The following is a 22,323-nucleotide window of genomic DNA, read 5'->3' on the forward strand; positions in this document are numbered from 1 at the left end:
AGGCCAATAAAAACAAGTATATACCCGACACTATATCTTTGATTTTTACGTCGAACACGCATTCTGCCCGATGAAGTCTATGAGAGAACATGTAATGGAATACTGGTCGAAACTTCAGGATTTGAACACTGAGGCTGGAGAGCGAACGACAGTTTCCGACTTTCACTTTTGGCGCGTTATCGTATATGTACCAGGCAATTTGATTTCAATTCGAACGCTAGGCCCAATACAGAACATCTCACTAGTCAATAAGTCTGTTATTGCTTCTTTTAGAAAAAAAAACCCGTGATTATATATAAATTACGGAAGCATGAGACTGAAGTATATATAATATAAGTATATATGATTATTTATGCTAATATAGTATATATAATATATATATATATATATATATATATATTATATATATATATATATATATATATATATATATATATATATATATATATATATATATATATATATGCGTTCAGTTAAGGGGTGATCAACCAGCTTATCATCTTGAGACCTTGCGTAGATTAAACTCCAACTGCTCTCAAAATAGTTTGATGGTCTACAAATGAAATTGGAGTTAACGACTGCAATTCTCTGATTGTCCAAGGGACACAAAAATACAGTGTGGATGCAATCCAAATGACGTGAGATATGATGGCAGCCTCGGGCAGATCCGCCGTGGCGGAAATTAGCTTTATTTGGGTGTCACTGATTTGGCAATTATGGCACAGGTATGGGCGACTGCCTCTCAGCATCTGCACACACGCACACACGCATTGGTCTGTGGGAGCAATCTTCGCAATTATTGAAGGACTGAACGTGGTCGTGCACTTCTGCGATGATGTGACCCTTTCAAGTTGGTAGAACTACTTTCTGTGTTTTGTCAATGGAGAGATATTAAACGAGCAAAAGAATATTCCATTATTGAGGGTCTCGTCGCGTCGTGACCTATCAATGAGCAGCGTGCTCAACTTAATCAAGTGTGCATGGAGGATGAAAAAGACATTTTCCCCGCCTCAAACATTCATAGGATAATGATATTTTCTGTAGCCATCTTTAAGCACCTTTCTTGGGATCCAATGGACTGTTTCACTCTGGCAAAAAAGGACATCTTCATGTGATTAATCAAGCAGGAAATTTGAGCGAGACCGCGTTTGCACTCAAAAGCAAGAGTTGCTAAACTATATTTTCCCCTGCAGCAAGGGATGATGTTTCAGACTCTTGGCAGGGGAGGGCAACATTTTCACAAACGCAGGCAATCGGAAATAATAGATAAATAATGTTAAGATTTTTTCACTGATTTAAAATTATTCGTGACCGCACCCCATGCATGACCTGTCCACATATATAGGATCTACCGGTTAACCCCTACAAATATCGTAACTGTTCAGGCTGAAGTTAAAACTTACGATTGGACGTAACTGATGGGCGAATCCTAAGTCAAAAAAACGTGGACAAATGAGTTAAGCAACCAGTACCACCGGTTAGAGCAGTCGCTCTTAAACCATCTGGCCAAACCTTCAATTCGGATTCCCTTCCAGACACTGGATCACGCCAATACATAGAAGCCGCCACCTTACCTTACATCGATACCAACAGTACACTGTTGGTGACTTGAAATTTCTGACATTATCAAAGAAAACAAAACAAAACAAAACAAAACAAAATAAAAAAGGAAACAAAAAACCAAAAATACGCCTAATTTACCAGCGACTGATACAAGGAGCGAATCCCCGTGGAGCTACCGGCAATCGCCAACATCCCCGAAGAGCTTTACAGACATATGGAGGAAATTGCTCCCGCTATGCCCATTGCGGTCGTGTTCATATGGTATACTCTCAACGTAATTACAAAAGACAGCTTATCTGTTCGGTCGATCAACAAACAAGATAATTACATGGACTTAATCAGATCTGTTCACCATTGGAGTAAATTTGCAGCTTCGGGCTTTTCGGTAGAAAAGGCCAGAGAGCGGGAAATCATGTCGACGTATTAAAACTCTTTTGAACACGTTAGATGCTGCATTGTCGAATGCCTTCAAGACACCAATGGTCGATCTGAATGCTGAAGAGACTCCCCTTCGACAATCACATTCTTAGGATTCAGAGCCATACTTCTTCAACTAAACACGTGATCAACTCAAAATAATCGCTATTGAAAAGTGACAAAACAATCAATTGAAATCAATTTTTAGTGTCCATGTACCAGCTACGTCCGTGTCTTATCGAAGGCGAACGTGACCAATTAGACCCCTTCCCGAACGTGCCGCTTCTGAGTGTTTAAAACTTTCGGTATTTCTCTTCTGTTCATCTCGTTGTAATTCGTTCAGCCCAGCAAAGTCAGACCGGCCTTATATTGTGATAAAAGAATTACAGAAAATAAATACAGGGAAAAAAATATGGAAAATCACGGGACTTACATGAGAATATTTCGGAAATTTAATTTAATGTAACAGTGAGTTCATAGTTACATGGAAAGACCGGGCCTCAATTTTTTAATGGTGTCTATTGAAAAATGATAAATTTATGTTTGCTCATTGAGATATATTATTTTATGTGGCATACTGCCCTCCATTCAAGGTAACAATAGATTCAATTTACAATGGTACGCGTATTATGGCGACCGTCTATCCTCCGTATGCACGTTCAAATTCATGGACTCCATGCGAAGTATTGTATGCACACAAGTCTGTACTACTCGCAGTCGATCAGGGTGTAGGAGCATGCGCGGGAGGGGGGGGCGGTATAGGCCCATGGGCGCCCAGTAGATGGGTATTTCACACTTCAGTGATGGGTTGAAACCACAAAAAACTGTCTGACAGATGTGATTCCTTGTGTTGGTGACTTATAGAAATCAACGTTACTTGGCCCGTTGGAAACTGAAAACGCATTTTTTAAATCTTTTGATATCATTTAGAGATTTAACTCACACATATTCATAATAGTTGTTCGTATGGATCTGTATACATACAGATTAGAAACGAGATCAAATTTGTTCTGTCAAGTAAACCTTCTTCCCATATTTCCCCTTTGTGGTTGACTTTCCACTTCGCAACCACTTATCTTGGGTTTATCGTATTATCCCCTCTTGATATGAGATATCTTACGTCCCCGAATTGCAATTCGTCCCCGATGATGACAAGACATGCCGATACGTTTTTTTATTCAGTCGGGTAATTAGTGACATCCAAATGGGCATATTAAGTTTATTCATGCCACATGACCACTTCAAGATAGAGATTAAAGAATACAGAAAAAGGAATAAATAATTAAAGTAGCTTATCGTCAATTAATCGAGAAATAGTGCGCAAGGTCAATTCATTATTTTAATCGCATAAAGGCGATCTTTTTGAATATTTGGAACTAAGAAATTGCTATTGTAATCGGAACAAATTTGTTTTTATTGACCTTCAGTGCTGGAGAATTATCACGAATACCCGAGTTTAATTTTCAATTTAGTGATCACGTTCTGCTATTTATCAGGTTCATCTATGTTTCAGTATGGTTAAAATTGAACGAATGGATGGGGCGGTACGTGTTTCTGATGAGAGTTTGCATTTTTCATCCTCTTTACAGAGGAATGCCCAGGGGGCGATGACATAGTGAAAGCCAGTTTAATGAACACAGGGGTCAAAGGTTTACTCGAAAGTGCGCTTAACTCCATTCTCCCATGTAAACCCTATTCATATGTGCACGAACGAAAAAAACAAACTAGATATTATATGCTTTTTTCGCCATAAAGTCGCAATAATTTCCTCCGTCAGCGTAGTCACACCACCACCAGCTCCACCACCACCCACACTACCGTCAACATCGCAATCGTCATCATCATCATCACCATAATCATCATCATCATCATCATCATCATCATCATCATCATCATCATCATCATCATCATCATCATCATCATCAACGTACTTAAAGAAGAAATGAAATTTAGGCTACGTTAAATATGAGTTACCTTTTTAAACACAGTGAGAAGGTATCTGAACATACACGTACGAGTTATTCAAAGAGCAAAAAATGCAAAATCTTGTAAAATGCATAGAATTGAATTCTAAACATTAGCCTTTGCACAGAGGAATAAATAATCTTAAAGAAAACATGGAACAATGCTGTATATTGGATCGAGGCATGGTAAGAGTGCGAGTAATCGTATGACAAAAAATCATTTTCTGCTAGGCTGTCGGTACATAAAGCTTCGCGGATATAGCAAGGGAGACGTCGACGTACATAGGGCTGCCACTTTCCAAGGCTTATCTGCAAGATGTTCATCAGATATCAAATAACGCTATCAGAGACCGCAACCTCAAGCACGCTGCACAACGCTCGTAGGCTATCTGTTTGATTTTCGATAGCGTCATTTCTAATCGCGACAAACTCACTAAAAAGACGAGGGTTTTTAACCCAGCTTGACCTATGTGACCCCTAACCCTTTTTATATATAACACACCTGTCAAACAAGACACGGGAAGGCACTTTTGAGTCCGAGCATACAGGTGTTTATATTCACGTTGTACATGCGCCACACAAGACTAGTGAGAATACGTTTAATTCAAATATTGTTCTGGAACGTCGCCATAACTTGCTATTTTCAACAAAAACAAAAAAGCAAAGCCGCTCGTTCGTTTCTGTCTTCCATGCAGTGCACATTTATCACAATGAATACCGTACATGCAGTCGATATACTTTCGGGCAGAGTGCGAATGTTTAGGACGCCATGTTCACGATCACCTTGAATCCCACACTTTCCTGTTCCAGTTCTGTGTGCTGGACACTGTCGTATTAATTTTGCATTAACCTGGGTCAGATACACCGGTCTAATCCGGATCGTATTCTTTGGCTACTTTCCCTGACGTATTACACGACCCGCTGAAGTACAGAGTGCGTTTCAAAGAATTATATATATCATGGTAATTTTTTTCCATTCATTTCTTTGGAAACTTTTCAAGCTTCGCCCGTTCTTGACGCTCACCTTTAAGGCATCTCCCGGTGGGTTCGCCTTCAAATTACTGAAAGTGGTAACAGACTCGGTGCTGAGGCTCGCAGTCAGCCTCAATTGATAACCGCAAGAAGTTCGACGAACGCTGCGCTGTGCATCGCTTATTTTCGTTTAACCTTGGATGTTGCAGATCACGGATCCAACATGCTCGCCACAATGAGTGTCGTTTATTTGATTTGTTTTCCCCGAGGCAGGAAGTGGAAAGGAGACTCGGCAGCCGTGCCTCCCAATCATTATACAATTTTTATTCTTTTCATCTGAATAATACAGTATTCCGCGGATTCAAAGGCAGATCGTTGTCGTGGAAACATGCAAATGCGTTTTCATGCGCAACGTTATTTTGCACGGGTGCTCCACATCAGTTTAAACGCGTTCGAGCCGGAGTCGGTTGGAAAGGCTTTCCTTGTGCCCAAGTTGTCATAGCATCAGCGGATAGCTCCGTGCTATTCTAACCTGTCGCAGCGTTTCAAGATTTCGCGTAGCGAGAGGTTTTCAAGTGGACAAGCTTTCCAGGTGGGTTAACAGTCGCATGTTGTTGCAAATTTTGCTCAAAAATCAAAGCGCAACATCATTGCAGCTTTGAAAATTTCCTAACCGTTCAAACATGATTCAGGAGGTTTTCCATATTATTTTTTTCATCTTTGCCAAGTTCGTGAATTAGCCAGTGGTACCTAAACAAAAGGACACGGATCGTAATATGAATTTTACAACAGCCCAGGATAAAGCTAATAATTTGGTCTCTTAAGAAGGTCAGATGTATTTTTTTTCATTTATGGTAAAAACGGGAAGGAAAAGAAATACCAAATTCATTTCACGCAACGTCAAATATCCAACACTGGATTTCAGGTAGTCACTTTAATTTAACGCTTCATTGGTGAGACTGACATCCCGCCGTGTATATCAATGTTATTAAAATGAACTCTCAACAGTTTTTTAGTGAGGCGATTTAGAGCCGCAATCGCTACATCCGAATCTCGCCTACATGACAGTAAAAAAGGGGAAAGTGAGCGCTAAAAAACAAAATGTTGAAGTTGAAGTTTTGATAGACAGTTTCTGTGCGTAAGCGAGAAGGGCTAGCACTGTTGACTTCTCGTGTATGAACGGGGTAGCAATGTTCTTACCGGGGAAAGGACGATGCAAAAACGGAGCATCGTCCAATGACACGTAGGTGACAACAGAAAGGGATTTCGCAACTCACGTTGTTGGCATTATTTGCCAAAGCTTTGCTGTTGTTATAGGCGAACGCCGAAAGCACTGCCTTCATATTTGATTAACGATAACTGGACTTCCCAACACAGAGAAGTCGCCCGACACAATGTGTCTTTGCTTCATCACACTGTTAAGCCTTTCCCAATGTAGTGAAGCGCCATATCGTAGATTGGTCCAAGATGAATGGACGGCAGTGCGCAGAATCGACACTGTAAGAAATATTACATATTCGCATGGAAACCGTGAAAGTGAAACAAGAATAATTTGGAATGACTGGTGAATGCATTTCATGTGACTAAGAAAGTATACATTGGATGACAAACGTAGATAGTTGTTTGTTCAAAATGGATGAATGGATAGGACGGACGCGTGTGACGCATAGCTCAAAGTGTTTCATCTATATTTACTTTTTCATTCCATTCAAAGTGACACTTTGTGGGTAGGTAGGTAGGAAGGAGGGTGTATGTATGTATGTATGTATGTATGTATGTATGTATGTATGTATGTATGTATGTATGTATGTATGTATGTATGTATGTATGTATGTATGTATGTATGTATGTATGTATGTATGTATGTATGTATGCATGCATGCATGCATGCATGCATGCATGCATGCATGCATGCATTATGTATGTATGTATGTATGTATGTATGTATGTATGTATGTATGTATGTATGTATGTATGTATGTATGTATGTATGTATGTATGTATGTATGTATGTATGTATACATACTAAGTAAGTAAGTATGTATGTATGTTTACATGTGTGTACGTATTTTATGTGTGTGAATGTATATGATGTGTTAAATTTCAATGTGCGCATCAAACGTCCCGCGAACTTTGTACATTGAAGTCGAGAGGGAGTCAGGGTTATGTCGTCTTGTTATATCTATGCAAATTTGTCCTTTTTAAGCGCAAAGATCGAACGCTTTCTGAAAAGACATAGTGTTATACCGATGCCATTTATGACATCAGTGATGTGAAAAGATTACGAAACAGTAATAATGGTTGTGAAATATTGCGTCGTTAATGTTTTGATATGAATAAGAAAAGATAAAGCAAATATTATTACCATATATTTTGGGCATCTTTCCTCTGCTTTAAATTACATATCTTTATTGAAAGTGCGATCATAAAGTGGCACGCCGCAATGGAGAGAACAGATAGATGCAACAGGCACGAATAGGTAGAATCAAACATATCTGTTACGTATAAGGCGAACAGACATACAATGTGTATCTTTTCCTGGTGAAGATGCGTGTTCTTATTCAAACTGGGATCACAAAGTACCTCATTGCACTCAATATACAAAACGGATAGTTTGATAGTGCAAATATGCATATATAAGCAGAACAAAAATATATCTGATGCGTTTTATATATATTCTCATCCTAATAATTTTTGTGACTTGTTGTAAAGTTCCACATCAAAAAAAAACATAGAGCTGAATGTCAGCTAATAAACATAGAAACACACAATCGACGACATACCCTTTTCAAGAAGGGTATTATGCACCGCCTGTACCCTTTTTTTTCGCGGAAGGAAACAAAGGTATTGCTTTCGTGAAAAAAATCTGTGATTGCTGATTATCTGAACAGATTCAGCGCAATACGCTGTGATAAGATGGATTTATTTTCAGTCATACTGCTTCGCCGTAAAATGTCAGGATTATATATATATATAAAATTACTTGAATTATAAAATAATAAAGTGCACATATTCTTTTTACGGGAAATGAGCTTGGCTCTCTCAGTAGATATATCATGTATTAATGAAGATAGGTGAATGCAAAATGTCAGCATTAATCATGAAAAATGAAAACACTAAAGCACTTTTTTCGGTAGCTGTCACAGTAACATTCTGATCATCTTGTATGAATTGTGTTTATACCCATATTTTGGTTCCTGCTGGGGGCCGGGAGCTGAAAAATTCTAACTGTATAGTTTTTTCTTGTCGTTATTTTAGTTAAACAACATATAGCATTGTATTTTCTGTATGTGTGCCGGGGACTTTAACAGCCTGTAACGTAGAACATGCGAGGAAATTAATATCTTCGATTACTTTAAAAGGTGTCATAAAAATCTAGCGAGTGGCCTTGTATATTAGTGCATGATACCAGTACAAATAGATGAAGATATTAAGAAAATAAATAACTGTGCCAAACAGCAGATAGGAAGATGCCCCTCATAAAATAAAGAACCTAACAATAGTTTGCAACTGACCTTAACTTCGACTATTTTAGTAGAAATCAGAAGAGATAACAGGCTCTGTCTTTTATAATTGTTAGGATTTTGCGTAAGTACGCGTATATTGGCTTTGCGCCTTCTACGTCAGGTTTGTTTCATTGTTAATTTCTGTTTTTTTCGACATTAATTTTCGTCATTTCAATAACGTTCACTGTGACATTAAACCAAGTGTAGTCGTTGGACATGATAAAAACGTGACACAAAACTTCACTGCTCTGCTTGTATCCTAAGTGTTCATTTTTAATCCTTAGTCACCAGCAATGTAAATTAGTCGTTTTCTACTTAAGGTCTGACAACCCATCCTCTACCACTTCTAAGGCTCAGCTGAACACATGATTTCGTGATTAATACTTTAGACAAGAGAAAAATCGGAAGCAATTTTAGGGTAGATAGGTCGAGCCACTCAGATAGTTCGCATCGTCATTGAAAACGATTAGAGCAATAAAATATTGTAACAAGCAAGTTATCCACTGCTTCGAAACAGTCTGTACTGTAGATGAGTCTCGCTTGTCCGGTGTCTTAAAACTTGTCGAACAAGTTTGTGATTTTTTTTTAAATTGAAAGTTTAATTTGTAAAGCCGAAGTTTTATTTCAAATATCGTACATTTTAAAATAATTATTGTTATAATATATTTTTCTATTCACAGGCCTTTCATGGTGACCCTTGATTTGCATTCTCGATTTTGAATCAGAATGGTTCAAAGGTTCTTTGGGGAAAGTTTAAGGAAAAGTTTAAAACTTTCTGTCTCGGCGCGGCGCGTCAGAGGTATCTGTGTCTCCTTGTGTAACGACTCAGCTGCTGTATAACAAACATTAGACCCATATGTATTTTCAAAAGATACTTTAGAATCTATTCATAGACTGTTTAATGAAGATGAAACGTATCATTGGGGACGTCAATAGTGCCATGAACCACAGATCCCGCCGGACGCCTCCTGTAAAAACAAGAATTTGTCATAATCAGGGTTTTGGCCCTTTGATTTCCACAGAATCATATAATTATTTACTATATAATTATCAGTATCTTTTGCGAGTTACGAAAAGTGCGCTTAATATTACATTTTGATATGGCAAAGTGTCATTTTTAATCTCCGCATGTATTAAAAATTTATCTGCATTTGAGTGAATTTCAACTACATACAAAACTTTTATTACCGTCGTATTTATATGTCGTCGGATATTAATTAAATTGACCAACGAACTAAGTAAGCGCAGAAGACAAGGGTGCATTATGTCGAATATTATTATACGATTAAGACAAATCGGGTGGGAAATTAATGCGCTGCCGTGTTCTGAAGAGGCGTTGCTGAAAGTATGTAACGGAACAAATTGCATATTCATCACTTTACATATACAAATTTTATAGGATGAAATGTTTCAGGCGCGAGGATTTTTGCTGGCTTGATAGGATACCATCATTCTGGCCGTATCCATCAAGATTATCAAATCTATACCTCTCCTTGAAATTAATTGCCAGAAAACAGACTTGTATGATATTTGACCATCTATTGAAATCTAGATATATGACCCATTTCCACGCTAATGCATGGCCATTTCTTGCCAGGTCTAATGCCACCCAGATAATTCCATGACAAACTTGCATGATATATACAAGTTATTTCTATACACACTCCACAAAACTTGCAAAATTGCTGAATATGTTGAACAGTATACAAACTCACATCATGTCTATTTTGCACCCTGCAGATTCAGTGTAAGAATTTGCATGATAATATTGACTATCGAAGATTAGCGCCATTTTGGTGCGCGTATTTGTCAAGTTTACAAATGACGTCATGCAAACGTATTGCCATCGGTTATTATCAGATTTGAGTCTTATTATAAAAAATAGAGATCCGATATCGCAATTTGCGTGATATTTTGCAAACCGTTTCGCAGCTACTTGTCTAATGTATATTCAATCAATACGAATATCCAAATTGCTAGTTTGACACCGCAATGCAAGTGTTGGTTAAAATCTCTTCGGGTATAGACTCTTTGATGTCCTGTACACCTAAATGGTGATCTATATCCAAGTGTTTTCATTGAAATCGGTCTATGTTTGGAAGTTCATGAAATATTCAAGTGAGGGCTCATTTACATACACTAAGCCATTGAGCCGTACAAGGCCTCACTGTAATCTCCCCATGTTATGTGCAAGATAATCATATGTTAAGCCTATAGTGTTTGATGAAGCTGAAATTCGCTCAAATGCAAAAAGTTATCAAAATTTACTAGAATATGGAAGTGATTAAGTGATCAAAAATAAAGCGCAAACTATCTAAAAGAACAGACATTAGCACCTGTTACCAATATTTCACTACGTTTCGTCAAATCCAGGGAGGTCATTACGAATACAATTGTTTCATTTCCGCCCATAATTTAGTACAGTGCTATTGATTAAAGTACATGTAAACAAACGTTTATACTTATCCGGTCAGCGATCTGGGAGAAAGTGACCTTCACGGACAGACAGACAGATGGATAGACGTATAGACAGAAAGAATACGGTGTAACAGCAGCCGAGCGCCAACACCGAATTTTCAAAATAAATACAGAAAAAAGCCTTGTGCGTCAAAAAAATTTTTAAGTTACAAAAATTTACAGAGATACACGGGCGCCACCCCTTTCGATATCGAAAACACCGTCCCTTGGTAACGTGTCTTCCCTGCTCCCTGTGAAAACGACGGCATATGGGTCTAATGTCTGTGATATAATTCCCCACACATCTGTATATATATATATATATATATATATATATATATATATATCTCTTTTTTTTCTGCTGAAGAGCCTTCTCTTTCTGTATTTCCTGTGATGATTCAAATTTACAGAGGATTATTAACACTTTGAGCGCAACATGTTACCAATTTTTATGAATTTCTCTGTCATTGTTTTAATAATTTTTGACCAAACGGACACAAGTTTTCATTGGCTACAGCTTATATAAAATTTCGGGAAAAATCTGAAAAGAAATTATCTGGATCTGAAGGAAAATGTCTGCGGTGTATTTTTTTTTTCAGAGCAACAAACATTGACATTGGCACTCAAAGGGTTAAGCGGACAGATTGCATGTGATTCACTTGATTCACTCTGGGCGATTTGTGATCAACCTAGTCATCAGCAGCTTATGATAATCGCCGTGCTAGTCAAGACGCGATCGTGAAACTCGATTGCATGCAATGTATTATGTATGAGGTGAAAGACAATATCGCCCGCAATCGAATGGTTTGCTAATTTGAAAGATATGCGATGTGCGATTGACGTTGTGTTTTATCTAGGGTGTATATGCAAGCGATCGACTATCGAAACCGATCAAACGATCCGATGTCAAACAGATCTGAAGCATCAAAAATAACTCTGCCTGTTCGAAAGAGTTGTCATGATCATGCCATTGTTAGCAGATCACGTGACTTTGACATCATGCCGTTTGTTTTCCTTCGGTGAAAGTCACATGCCGCGCCGAAAAAGAACCTCCGTACAGCAAGGCCCTGAATTCGGTTTAAAATCTGTTAGAGTGATACACAGTTAAAGAACGTGTACTATCGCGGTTTAAGAATGATGATCACAGGCCGGGCTGATTTCCATAAAGAGTATTGTTTTCGTGTAAGAATTCTATCAGTAACAATGACTTAGAATGATATAGTTAATCATATTGAATCCATTTAACCTAAGTATCGTCAAGTACATGTTGATTGCATTATGGACAAATGACAATATTTCGGGAATATTTTATGCACATAAAATATTTGAACCTCACAGTCATCTATTTCGATTTCAGTGTACTGAAATTGAAATGAATTCGCTATTTTGCTGTTAACGGTATACTGGCAGTGACATTTCTTTCAACTGGTAAAATTTTTTGTCAATATGCAACGTTTCTGGTCAATTTTCACAGTGTGTTGCTCGGACTTTGCTACACCGTAGTGCTGTATAGGAAGGAGATTATCGATCTAGGCCATGAATAATTTCAAACCTTGCATGCGCCACGTCCTGGTTGTATGCATGATTCAGTATATCTCCAGGAAATTCTTATAGGGACTTGATCTGTCTTCTTTGCCTCATGAATATTTACCGACGCCAGATCGCAGTCGCTCTATCCAGCCGATCGACACAGCGAAGCGATCTGGAGCGTGGAGGTGGGGAGGGGGGCTGCGCCTCTCTCATCCGCCCTACATTACTGAAATTCACGTGTACTTTGAATAAAGAGTACCAACAGTTTCAGAGTTCGTAAAGGCACTGTTGTTTCCTGTTAATAGAGTATGCAAAATTTTCTTTCACTCAATTTAACTGGTGCACTTTAAAATGTGCCCAACTCATAGTACACAGTATCCTGCAAGAAAAAGGTGCCTAAAGCAGTATCCCGCCTGGGCGTTTCTATTCTTTTTTCTTCACTTCCATGTTCCAATGTTAACCTTCCTTCATAATATTCATCTAATTCCCTTAGTTACAAGTCAACATGTTTTGTAGCTTTATTGTACACAGAGAGGCTGTTCACGAGAGAAACACGCACTAAAGACGATCTAAAATTTAAGCCACACTCTATTAACAATGAAGATCCACCATATCTTTGTTTTGGCTAAACCAAATTGAAGTCACATTCTTTGCGTTCTTTTGATCGGGGATATAAAGCAGACAAACTTATAGTTTATATTTCCGGATTCGTGATGTGTACGTGATTAAAACTGTATTAGTTTTGTCCCTTGACATAATACGCAAGGCAGAGCAGAACATCATGGATGGATTATTTTGTTGGGCTCTGTCGATGGATTTATAAACGGATTAAGGAGACAGTATAGGCAGAGCAACGAAGATTCTTAAAAAATATAATAGAGCAATAGTAATCGCGGTGCTTAATTCGAAAGGTAATGCACCAAGGATGGGAGAAATCATTACAAGGCGCAGATCAAAAGCTCAAGATAATTATTGGAAACGGATCAACCCAGAATCTCAAATACAGGAAAAGGCGCTCTATTGAAAATACGAGGGATTCAAGTAATGACGATTTTGAACTTGCCCTACGCTTATATGAAATGTATGTCATTATAGAGGCCTTCTGTACTGTTTATCTTTCAAAATGATAATATGTATAATATAATATAATATTTTATTATGAAAAAGGTTAGTTTTTTAGCTCTGCAGAGAGTTCTAAGCTGGAGGTTGTAATTTATTCATACCAGGCTTCGAAGCAAGCGGGGGTCAGGACAGGAGCAGTCATAAGCTTGATAGACGTAGGTCGGGATGGTGTCTGGTTTCACGAGAATTGAAACTCTATCGCGGCTCACACGAGATGTATTAGACATAAGCCGCTAATTTGGTGTCGAATTTTCCAAGCCGATCTGGGTATTTTTTTTCTCATAGACTGGTGGTTTCTCATTACAAAGTAATGGCTTGAGTGCTGAGAAAGTTTCTAAACCATTACGATAGCATAATTTACAGAAGCGGCGATTTAAATACTTGCCGGCAAACTTCACACAAGGGCAAATCAATACCGCTTCGCACTTCTCATAGAACGTCACGGCAAGTGATGTCGATTTCGAAAAAAACAAGTACTCCGGTGTTTTACACGCAGGAATCAGAGATTCAAATGTAAAAAACATCCATTTATCTTCAGAGTCGTTCTGAAAGAATTGCATAGGAGTGTGCTCAATGCCCGCAATGACAGAGCCGCTCATGGCTCACTGAAAGCTAATACACGAGTCTGACCACAGAGTAACATAAACAATCTATCTATATCGCATATACTTGCCTATATTCTACCGTATGACGCACCGATGCAACAAAATAAGGCAGTTCCCGTTAGACTAATCTAATATAGGTTGATGTCTTAATTCACTTAAAAGATAAAACCGAAGATATTGAAGACTACAGATTAATGCGTCAATGAGATGAAAAGAGCGCAATCTTGATAATTTATAAAAAAACTTCATTCTGCGAAAACACCGGTGGTCTGAACAGCGTTATGTTACCACAGATAAATATGTACCACTTTCATTTGCTGTTTCCAGTTTCGTCCCGGCACGAGCTAACATTAATAGACAGCCGACTATCCAATATTTACAAGCGCGTCATGTAAGTACGGTTGCCATGACGAGGCATGACTTATTTTTTTCCAAATGAACGGCAAAGCAAATATCAGCTCACACCGAGATGCATTATTAATCGCATCCTGCATATGCCAAAGGGAGAAAAACAAACTCTGAAATTTGGTCCCTATTTTTTTCCTTCATATTTCTGTATGCACGTGGCAGGGTTTGCGAGAAGGCAGAGAAATACATCTGTTTGACATGACACTGCTTTCGCAATACAAGCAGGAAATTGTTTATGTCCCATGGTATCATTTAATTACTTTTGTCAGGAATGACAACGCCATGAAGCCCGTCGTTCCATCTGCTTGATTCATCTGTAGCTTTCAGCTAGTCTTGGGTTTTTAATGACACTGTTTTGGAAAATGACTGCCATCTTTATGCAGTTCCAACGAACTCGGTAACATCGGTAATTACCATTCGGCACCGATTTGCGCACACATATCGAAGAACCAATATTTCATTGGTTTTTCTCATAAAATAATACGATCTTGTTCCGTGTACTACTTTCCGCGGCTTTCGGTGTTAATCGTAAGGTCAGAGCGTTTTTATAATAGGCAATGCTTTTGCTCTATTGCGCAGACATCAATAAATCAATAAACCGCTTTCTGAACTTTTGGTTAATGCTATCCCGTGAAAGTTTATACATGCATGTCCAGTGGACGCAGCGAACTCTAAAGCCAGACATAAATCAATCGAAAAATTAAAGGAAGGCTCAAGTGGCATCCGTTTGCACACTTTTATCTTGGAAGAATGCACTATTACTGGTACGTGCATGGACTGAAAACAATATATGTTGCCGAAGTTAAAGCTAATATGATTTCTATATTACCATAAGCAAAGAAGTTGTATCATTTCTTATCCTCGCGCTCTTCGATCTAGACTAACTGCGTCAGTCTATTTATATTTTGCGTGTTCTATTTCAAAAATAATGAATATAAAAAAATGATGTCCGCCGAGCGTAATATGCAGTTATGAATATTGACGGCGAACTTTATAGGCGTGATCCCAAGCTGTGTGCCGTTGTAACCGCTGCGTATAAACAGCGTATACACACTGCTGTTTTTAGTTTATTCGCGTAGTATGAGCTAAAAAAGTAATATAACAAGACTGCGTCAACGATTTTTTGTAAAAGTCGTAGGTTCATAAATGAATTCATACATCTTTGGCTTCGGTGGAAACTGTTGATATTAAGTGCACCTTATAGTCTCGCTGTTTTTTGTAACGCTACGGTATGAAAAAAATGACTTCTTCAAAGTGGAACAGAGGCACGATATTGCAAAGCATGGTTTATTCATTTGCAGCTATATTGACATTCTTCTATTTGCAATGATGACATACTGGTCGCTTATCGGTAGTTTATTTGATGAGTAAACTCGATAAAAGGTGTAGCCCCGGATTCCTCCAAAAAGCATGCGAGACTACTGAGGGCGCTATTCTTTCGACCTTAAATTCAACGTAGAAAGATTATGTTAAAATGAAGAAAATCAACAAATTTGCATAATGATCCTCTTAAATATGTTGTCAGGAACTGCAGCAAAGTCAACCTATGTGTTCATGAAGTATCTTTGACGAATAAATGTCACACTTTTTGAACGAAGCGCGACACAAATTTCCCGCACGCGCTTGCGTATACACCCAGTCTCGGATACGTACACGCATACATATGTAAGATCATAGAAACTGTCTCGCTCTTGGGTCTGTGGTAAAATAAATGTAAACATCTGAAACAGCCTCACATCAATGACAAATATGAAAGACACAATAAATGTATCATCGAGGAGCAATCATAAATCTCTACAGTAACACGCACATATCACGACAAACTTTAACGAGTTTTTGTTTTTCAAATCTACAAACCCGATTGCGAAAAGTGATTTAATGTCAGGGCATTGTTTGCGATGCACAAGTTGACGGCGAAAACTCTACTACAACGGCGCGAGAGATTGGGCCAATGCGCGCCATGGTAATTACACGCAGAGTTCTCCAACGAGACCCTTCAGAGCAGCACTGAACAATCCAAATGTACCGAGTATTATCTATACAACAAATACAAGACATAAAACATGAAATGGACCGTACATCAGATGTTACTTAGAGATGTAACCTTTGTCTGTTGACAATGTTTTCATAATTGATATGTAGAACTCTATACTGTTACGTTAATGCTCTGAATTGATCTTTGAAGAGAATATATATATATATATATATATATATATATATATATATATATATATATATACAAATACACAACATGTATATATACAACATGTATATATACAACATGTATATATATATGTGTGTGTGTATACAATATGTATTTATATCATTAAATTTAATGTATATATATCATTAAATTTTATGTTCATATGTACGATTTTGGCGTCACAAGGGTCGCGAGGATGTCAAGCAATAAAGATTTAATATTGGTATATTTTAAGATGAATGTATACGAACTTTAAAAAACACAACGTTGGGAAGGTCGTTTTCCTTTTAGGGACATCACGATGCTGCACGATGTCATAATCCAAGGTCAGTGTGATTGTATTTTACGTTTGTCCTTGGCGTAGCTAATTCTTAGGGTTTTTTTTTAAACTGGGACAAGTTGCCCTTTAATCAAAAGAGGCGATCTCTTTTTATTACCATCCCATACTTGCCTAATCTAAAAAGGTTACTCAGATCATACGCAGCTGCGTCATTTAACAGTTCGTCGCTTATAGAGTACACCGGTTCAGATAAATAATTTGATTAGGAGTCGTTAAAATCGTTTGACCCTGATGATACAAAGCCATGCTTGAGTAACTGCACACTTCACTGTTTGATGAAGATGAGACTCGTTGCACCCCTCTAAGAGAAGCTGAAGGCAAGAGCTATATAGGGGTTTCAATGAGAGATGTGTTCAAAGACAATCATCTTTGAATTCGGCGCGATTGCCTACGATGACGCCGTGAGTAATCAGTCGGAAAAACCACCGTTAGGAGTCATATCCATATTGCCGCGATGAATGCAATGTCACAGAAATCCCTCGATTGTTATATTATTGGCATTTATGTCCCTGCCAACGTTTTTTTTTTTCACTTCCACATGAAGGCGAATCACTCGTGATGAAATATTACCATAGCAACGCATGAGCGTGGAAGAATCTCTGTATGGGTGCTTTCTGAGACATGACAGACGGTGGTATACCTGAAAGAAATGATTTATTAATTGAAACTTGCTCTGCGGCGCAGCAAATAAGACGGAGCATGTCCCGATGAATGGCTTGCACAAGAAACGCTCTGGGGGACACGCTTGCTTTGTTTGCTTCGGAGTGATTAGAAAGTCGTCGACTCACAACTGTGGGTTTATATCTCTCAAGCTTTTTTTTACAGAGTGTCTTGCTTTATTCGCGCTATCTTTGCAAATGAATTTATGAAGATTGCCAAGGTAAAGAAATCTAGTCCTACTTGGTAACGGGTTTTCGAAGGGATGTGTTCATCCGCCGGGGCAATGGTGCTAAGTCCCTAAAACTCCACCAGTGGAGTTGTGTCAGATTTCATTTTGTCGTATGCGATAAGCACAATTAGACTAATGGCGCCTAGAAAAAGAATTTGCATATGTGGCGCAAATACGCGCAAAGTTGAATAAATGTATAAAGAACCGCAGGGGTTCCTTTTTTCCTACATTTTCATCCCTTTGCGTTAACATCCTTGTACATACACGTGAGGGTATGGATGAATCATTTCCTTTGAACTTGAGAAGCTGTGTCCCACCAACTTCTCTTCAATACCAAACGATATATCTTCGCGGTCATATAATTGCGGAGAAAGAGAACTTCTTAGATAGAGAAGCGACCTGTTCAGTCTACTGGGTGCTTTCAACAAAACTGCAAATCGTCATCGACTGGAAATAATCAACAAACCGTGTAATTGTTTTGGTTAACTTCGTTTTTTTTAGCATCACTATAGTGAAATCTGTGCCCGTCCGTACACTCTTTGCAGCCTTGCGTTGGATTAAAGCAGTGTAAAATGGACGTTCGTTTGGATACCAGAAATCTATCGTATACGATTTGGTCTACCATCCGAATCAAATTTCCGTGAAGGGGAGCTCCCCATGTGAATTTCCAATCGCTGCCGTGACCAATGATTTTATTTCGTTCAACATTTATTTTAAAAGCTATAGAAGTTGACATAACAAATTGATGATATGAATGTTACGCATCAGAATGGAATACAATCGCACCGGTCTTTTGCATATTGGTCAAACTATCGACCGTCGGTATTGTTAAATCTGTAGGACCTCCCACGTCAGTTCCTCTGCTTGTCGACTTACGTAGTTCCTTAAAGCCCAACCAGATGTAACTCTTGAAGTTTGTTGACCTCACAATATCTTCCTATTCTCTCCTGGTTTTCTCTGAATTCTACCCTCTTAAGGGATATTGGCTTTTACTGCATTAGGAAACCATTCCTTTGTGAAACATTTGATAAGTAAATTCCAATTTTAACGGTCATTTTGATTTCCCGCCATTTTCAAAACTTGGTAATATTACAAAGGAAACAGAACAATCATACAGTTTCACAGTTGAAAACATTCTCCCGAATGCATTACATTGGACTACTCTGTGCAGCTTATGTGGGGATTTTAGTGCAGATATGCACAGTATCCACGGATTTTGCTTTTCCACATGGGGCTGCGATTTAATCGCAGTGCAATTTATATAGTTCAAAATTGCATATACAGTCCGAGAGGGTAATTAATGATAAGTGTGTACACACACCTAAATTAGTACATTCTCAAAAACTTATTTTAGTGTGAAAGTAAAATTATGAAATATGCCAAACGTACAGCTAGTTGGGCTTTAAAACAGATGGTAAGAAATCCATCACCAGAGAAGCGGCATTCAGTTTGTCAGGTGAAGTATTAATATTATAGGGTTATTCACAAAATACGGCCCTGTATGGACGAGGGCTCAGTGGGTGACGTATTGGACGAGCCGAAGGCGAGTCGAATACGTCACTCACTGAGCCCGAGTCCATACAGGGCCGTATTTTGTGTATAACCCTATTATTATACACCTCCCTTCATTAATCGTCCGTATAAACTATTTCTATGGTAAATTGAGGGCTGCGGCACGCGTGATATGAGTGGAACGCGCGCGATTACTGCTCCGCGCCGTACAAGTCCCTTGCGTTGGCAGGAAGCCAATTAATTTTCAGTGCAGTAGGAGCAAACTTCGCTGAATGTTTTCAATTTTATTAGTTTTTTAAAATAAAAATCAATTGCATTTAGACTCAGTTTTGTGTTTAGCGTGTTTCAAACCTTATACTACGAATACATTTTGGTGGAAGTTGTTATTATGTCTATAACTCACCGTAAAATAGTTTGTTTACATCCGATAATCGCTAGGTCAAAGGTCAAACAGGCGCGTCGCGCGTCTCCCGTATTCGGGACTCCGCGTACTATACAAAATACGGAAAGTTATTGGACGGTCAAACTCCCATAGGTTACGGCAGTAGGTGTATAATAATGACTTTTATATGGCCACCATAAATTTGCTGAGAATAAGTTTACGAAGGAGTTAATGGACGGCAATGAAACCAGTCTTAAATACACTTTTTGATTCTCTCATTCAATAATGACTTAGGCCTGCATTAGTAAATAATAGTTTAAATTGTCTGATGTGGCAGGTGACATGTAAGAGGACGCTTGAAACGCTGCTCGCGTCTGCGTCACCAACTACCGATAATTAGTATTATGGCTCGGGTCTAAATCGTTAATTACTGGCCTCCAGTTAAACTGATGAATTCTGCGATAATAAATTAGAGAACTGCTCTCCGAATCGATCGTACGCTTTATTAATTATCGCATTAGTAATTTAGTCTGTCGTGGCTCGAATAACTCCCTGTTTTCAATTCGGGTCTGATCCAGAACGTGCCTGTCAATCACTCATGACAGCTTCAAGCCATTAAAATCCATGATGAAATCTTTCTATGTTATCTATGTTAGACAATTGTAAGGTCTCTCGATACCATCTAATATGGGCGAAGGGGCTTTAAACACACTATTGAAATATAGGCAACGTGTGCTTACATTCATTACAGTCGTTACAGAAAGACAAACATATCGATCGAGATTGATAATAGATGAATAAATAGATATATTGAATGATAGATAGATGGACAAACAGATATGTTTATACATTATTAGACAGATGGAAATAGACAGATAGATAAGGGAGAAATACAGACGAACGGACGGACAGACAGACATATATATATAGCCTATATATAGAGAGATAGATAGATAGATAGATAGATAGATAGATAGATAGATAGATAGATAGATAGAGAACAGATATTTATCTCTTACTTCAGCTATTTTAACATCGTCATCTCGTATTTGTTTGCAGTAGTCATCCACCAAAATCGACTAAAAATCAAAATCAAAATCTGTTGGCGGAACATGGTAAACGTGTCCGTCGGGCGGCAAAATTTGAATCCAATCTGTTTCACTGCATGAGACTCTATTCTCCGGGGCAAATTATGTATGATGAATTTTCAATTGTTCCATCTTTGACAAAGGAGAGGTAGTGTCATTCCGGCAGTCAGGGAGCATTGACATAATTTGTTCAGTTGATTTTCATAGTCATGGGTATTGCCACATCCGCTGAAGTTGGCAACGCTACGTGAATTCTGTCACTACAGTTTGGATATCTGATCGTTCATTTCATGAGCTATGTGCTGACAATGCTCTCCTCGTGCTAGAGTTCACAAATTAGTCACAGTTTTTTTAATTCTGGGGTTCAACGGCTACCACCGTTGGTACTTAATTATGTTCTGCTTTTTTCGTCTTGATTGTACGTCGTTGTACGATGCATCTAATGTTCAAAGGCGAAGCTATAAACTGCTGTCACGCCGTCACTACATGAAAAAGTGCGACACTTCTGAAGGCAAAGTACCCCTTCGTTCAATGCACATCAGGTTTTCCGAGATGATAGGCAGCACACTCTCCCCTACCCCTTTGATTGCCACAATTGACTTATCATCGCTTAGAAAGGTGAAAACGATGCACAATCTCCTATCAGATGAGACATATATAGAGAGAGAGAGAGAGAGAGAGAGAGAGAGAGAGAGAGAGAGAGAGAGAGAGAGAGAGAGAGAGAGAGAGAGAGAGAGAGAGAGAGAGAGAGAGAGAGAGAGAGAGAGATTAAAGCCTTTACACACTACCGACCCTGTGGTATATACCGTTACTGTAACTTTGCAGCCGACGCCTTCAATACTTTTTTAAAACCTGTAGTTTGTTCGAGTTGTGGTGTTGGTGAGATTCAAGAGATTAGAGTTGTATTGACAATACTGTATTATAATTGGAAGCAACAACCACGAAATCATTGTTTTTAAATGTATCTGTTTAAATTATATATATATATATATATATATATATATATATATATATATATATATATATATAAATCATATGTATATATGTTTGTATGTATATATGTATGTATGGATGGATGGATGTGTGTACTTACATGTATGTGTCTTTGTCTCTATCTGTCTCTGTCTGTCAGTATATATGTTTGTATAATTATAGTACATACAAGCATACGCATACGCACACAAATGTTTAACGCAACGTGTTATAAGGGATATAAGCATTTTGTAGTAACTGACGCATTTTGTAATAACGTCTCCAGTATTTTGTAAAAAACCAATCTACGCGTTTTGTAACAAGGGTATCAGCATTTTGTAATAAAAAATTGTCTACGCATAATGGAACAAGGGTATCAGTATTTTGTAATAA

General features: G+C 38.2%; 1 protein-coding gene across 3 annotated transcripts in view; it reads left to right on the forward strand.

Moving 5' to 3' along the window:
- Positions 1–22,323, forward strand: part of LOC139131209 (gamma-aminobutyric acid type B receptor subunit 2-like) — a 257,786-nt gene that overhangs the window by 116,473 nt on the left and 118,990 nt on the right. The window contains exon 1 of one of the 3 annotated variants that reach the window (XM_070697179.1): positions 5,166–5,508. The exons of the other annotated variants lie outside the window; for them this stretch is intronic. The gene's annotated coding sequence lies outside the window, so the exon portion shown is untranslated. Of the gene's footprint in view, positions 1–5,165; positions 5,509–22,323 lie in introns of those variants that run through there. 3 annotated transcript variants of the gene reach the window in all.

This window comes from Ptychodera flava, chromosome 4 (genome assembly GCF_041260155.1).
Source record: "Ptychodera flava strain L36383 chromosome 4, AS_Pfla_20210202, whole genome shotgun sequence".
Classification (NCBI taxonomy): Eukaryota; Metazoa; Hemichordata; class Enteropneusta; family Ptychoderidae; genus Ptychodera; species Ptychodera flava.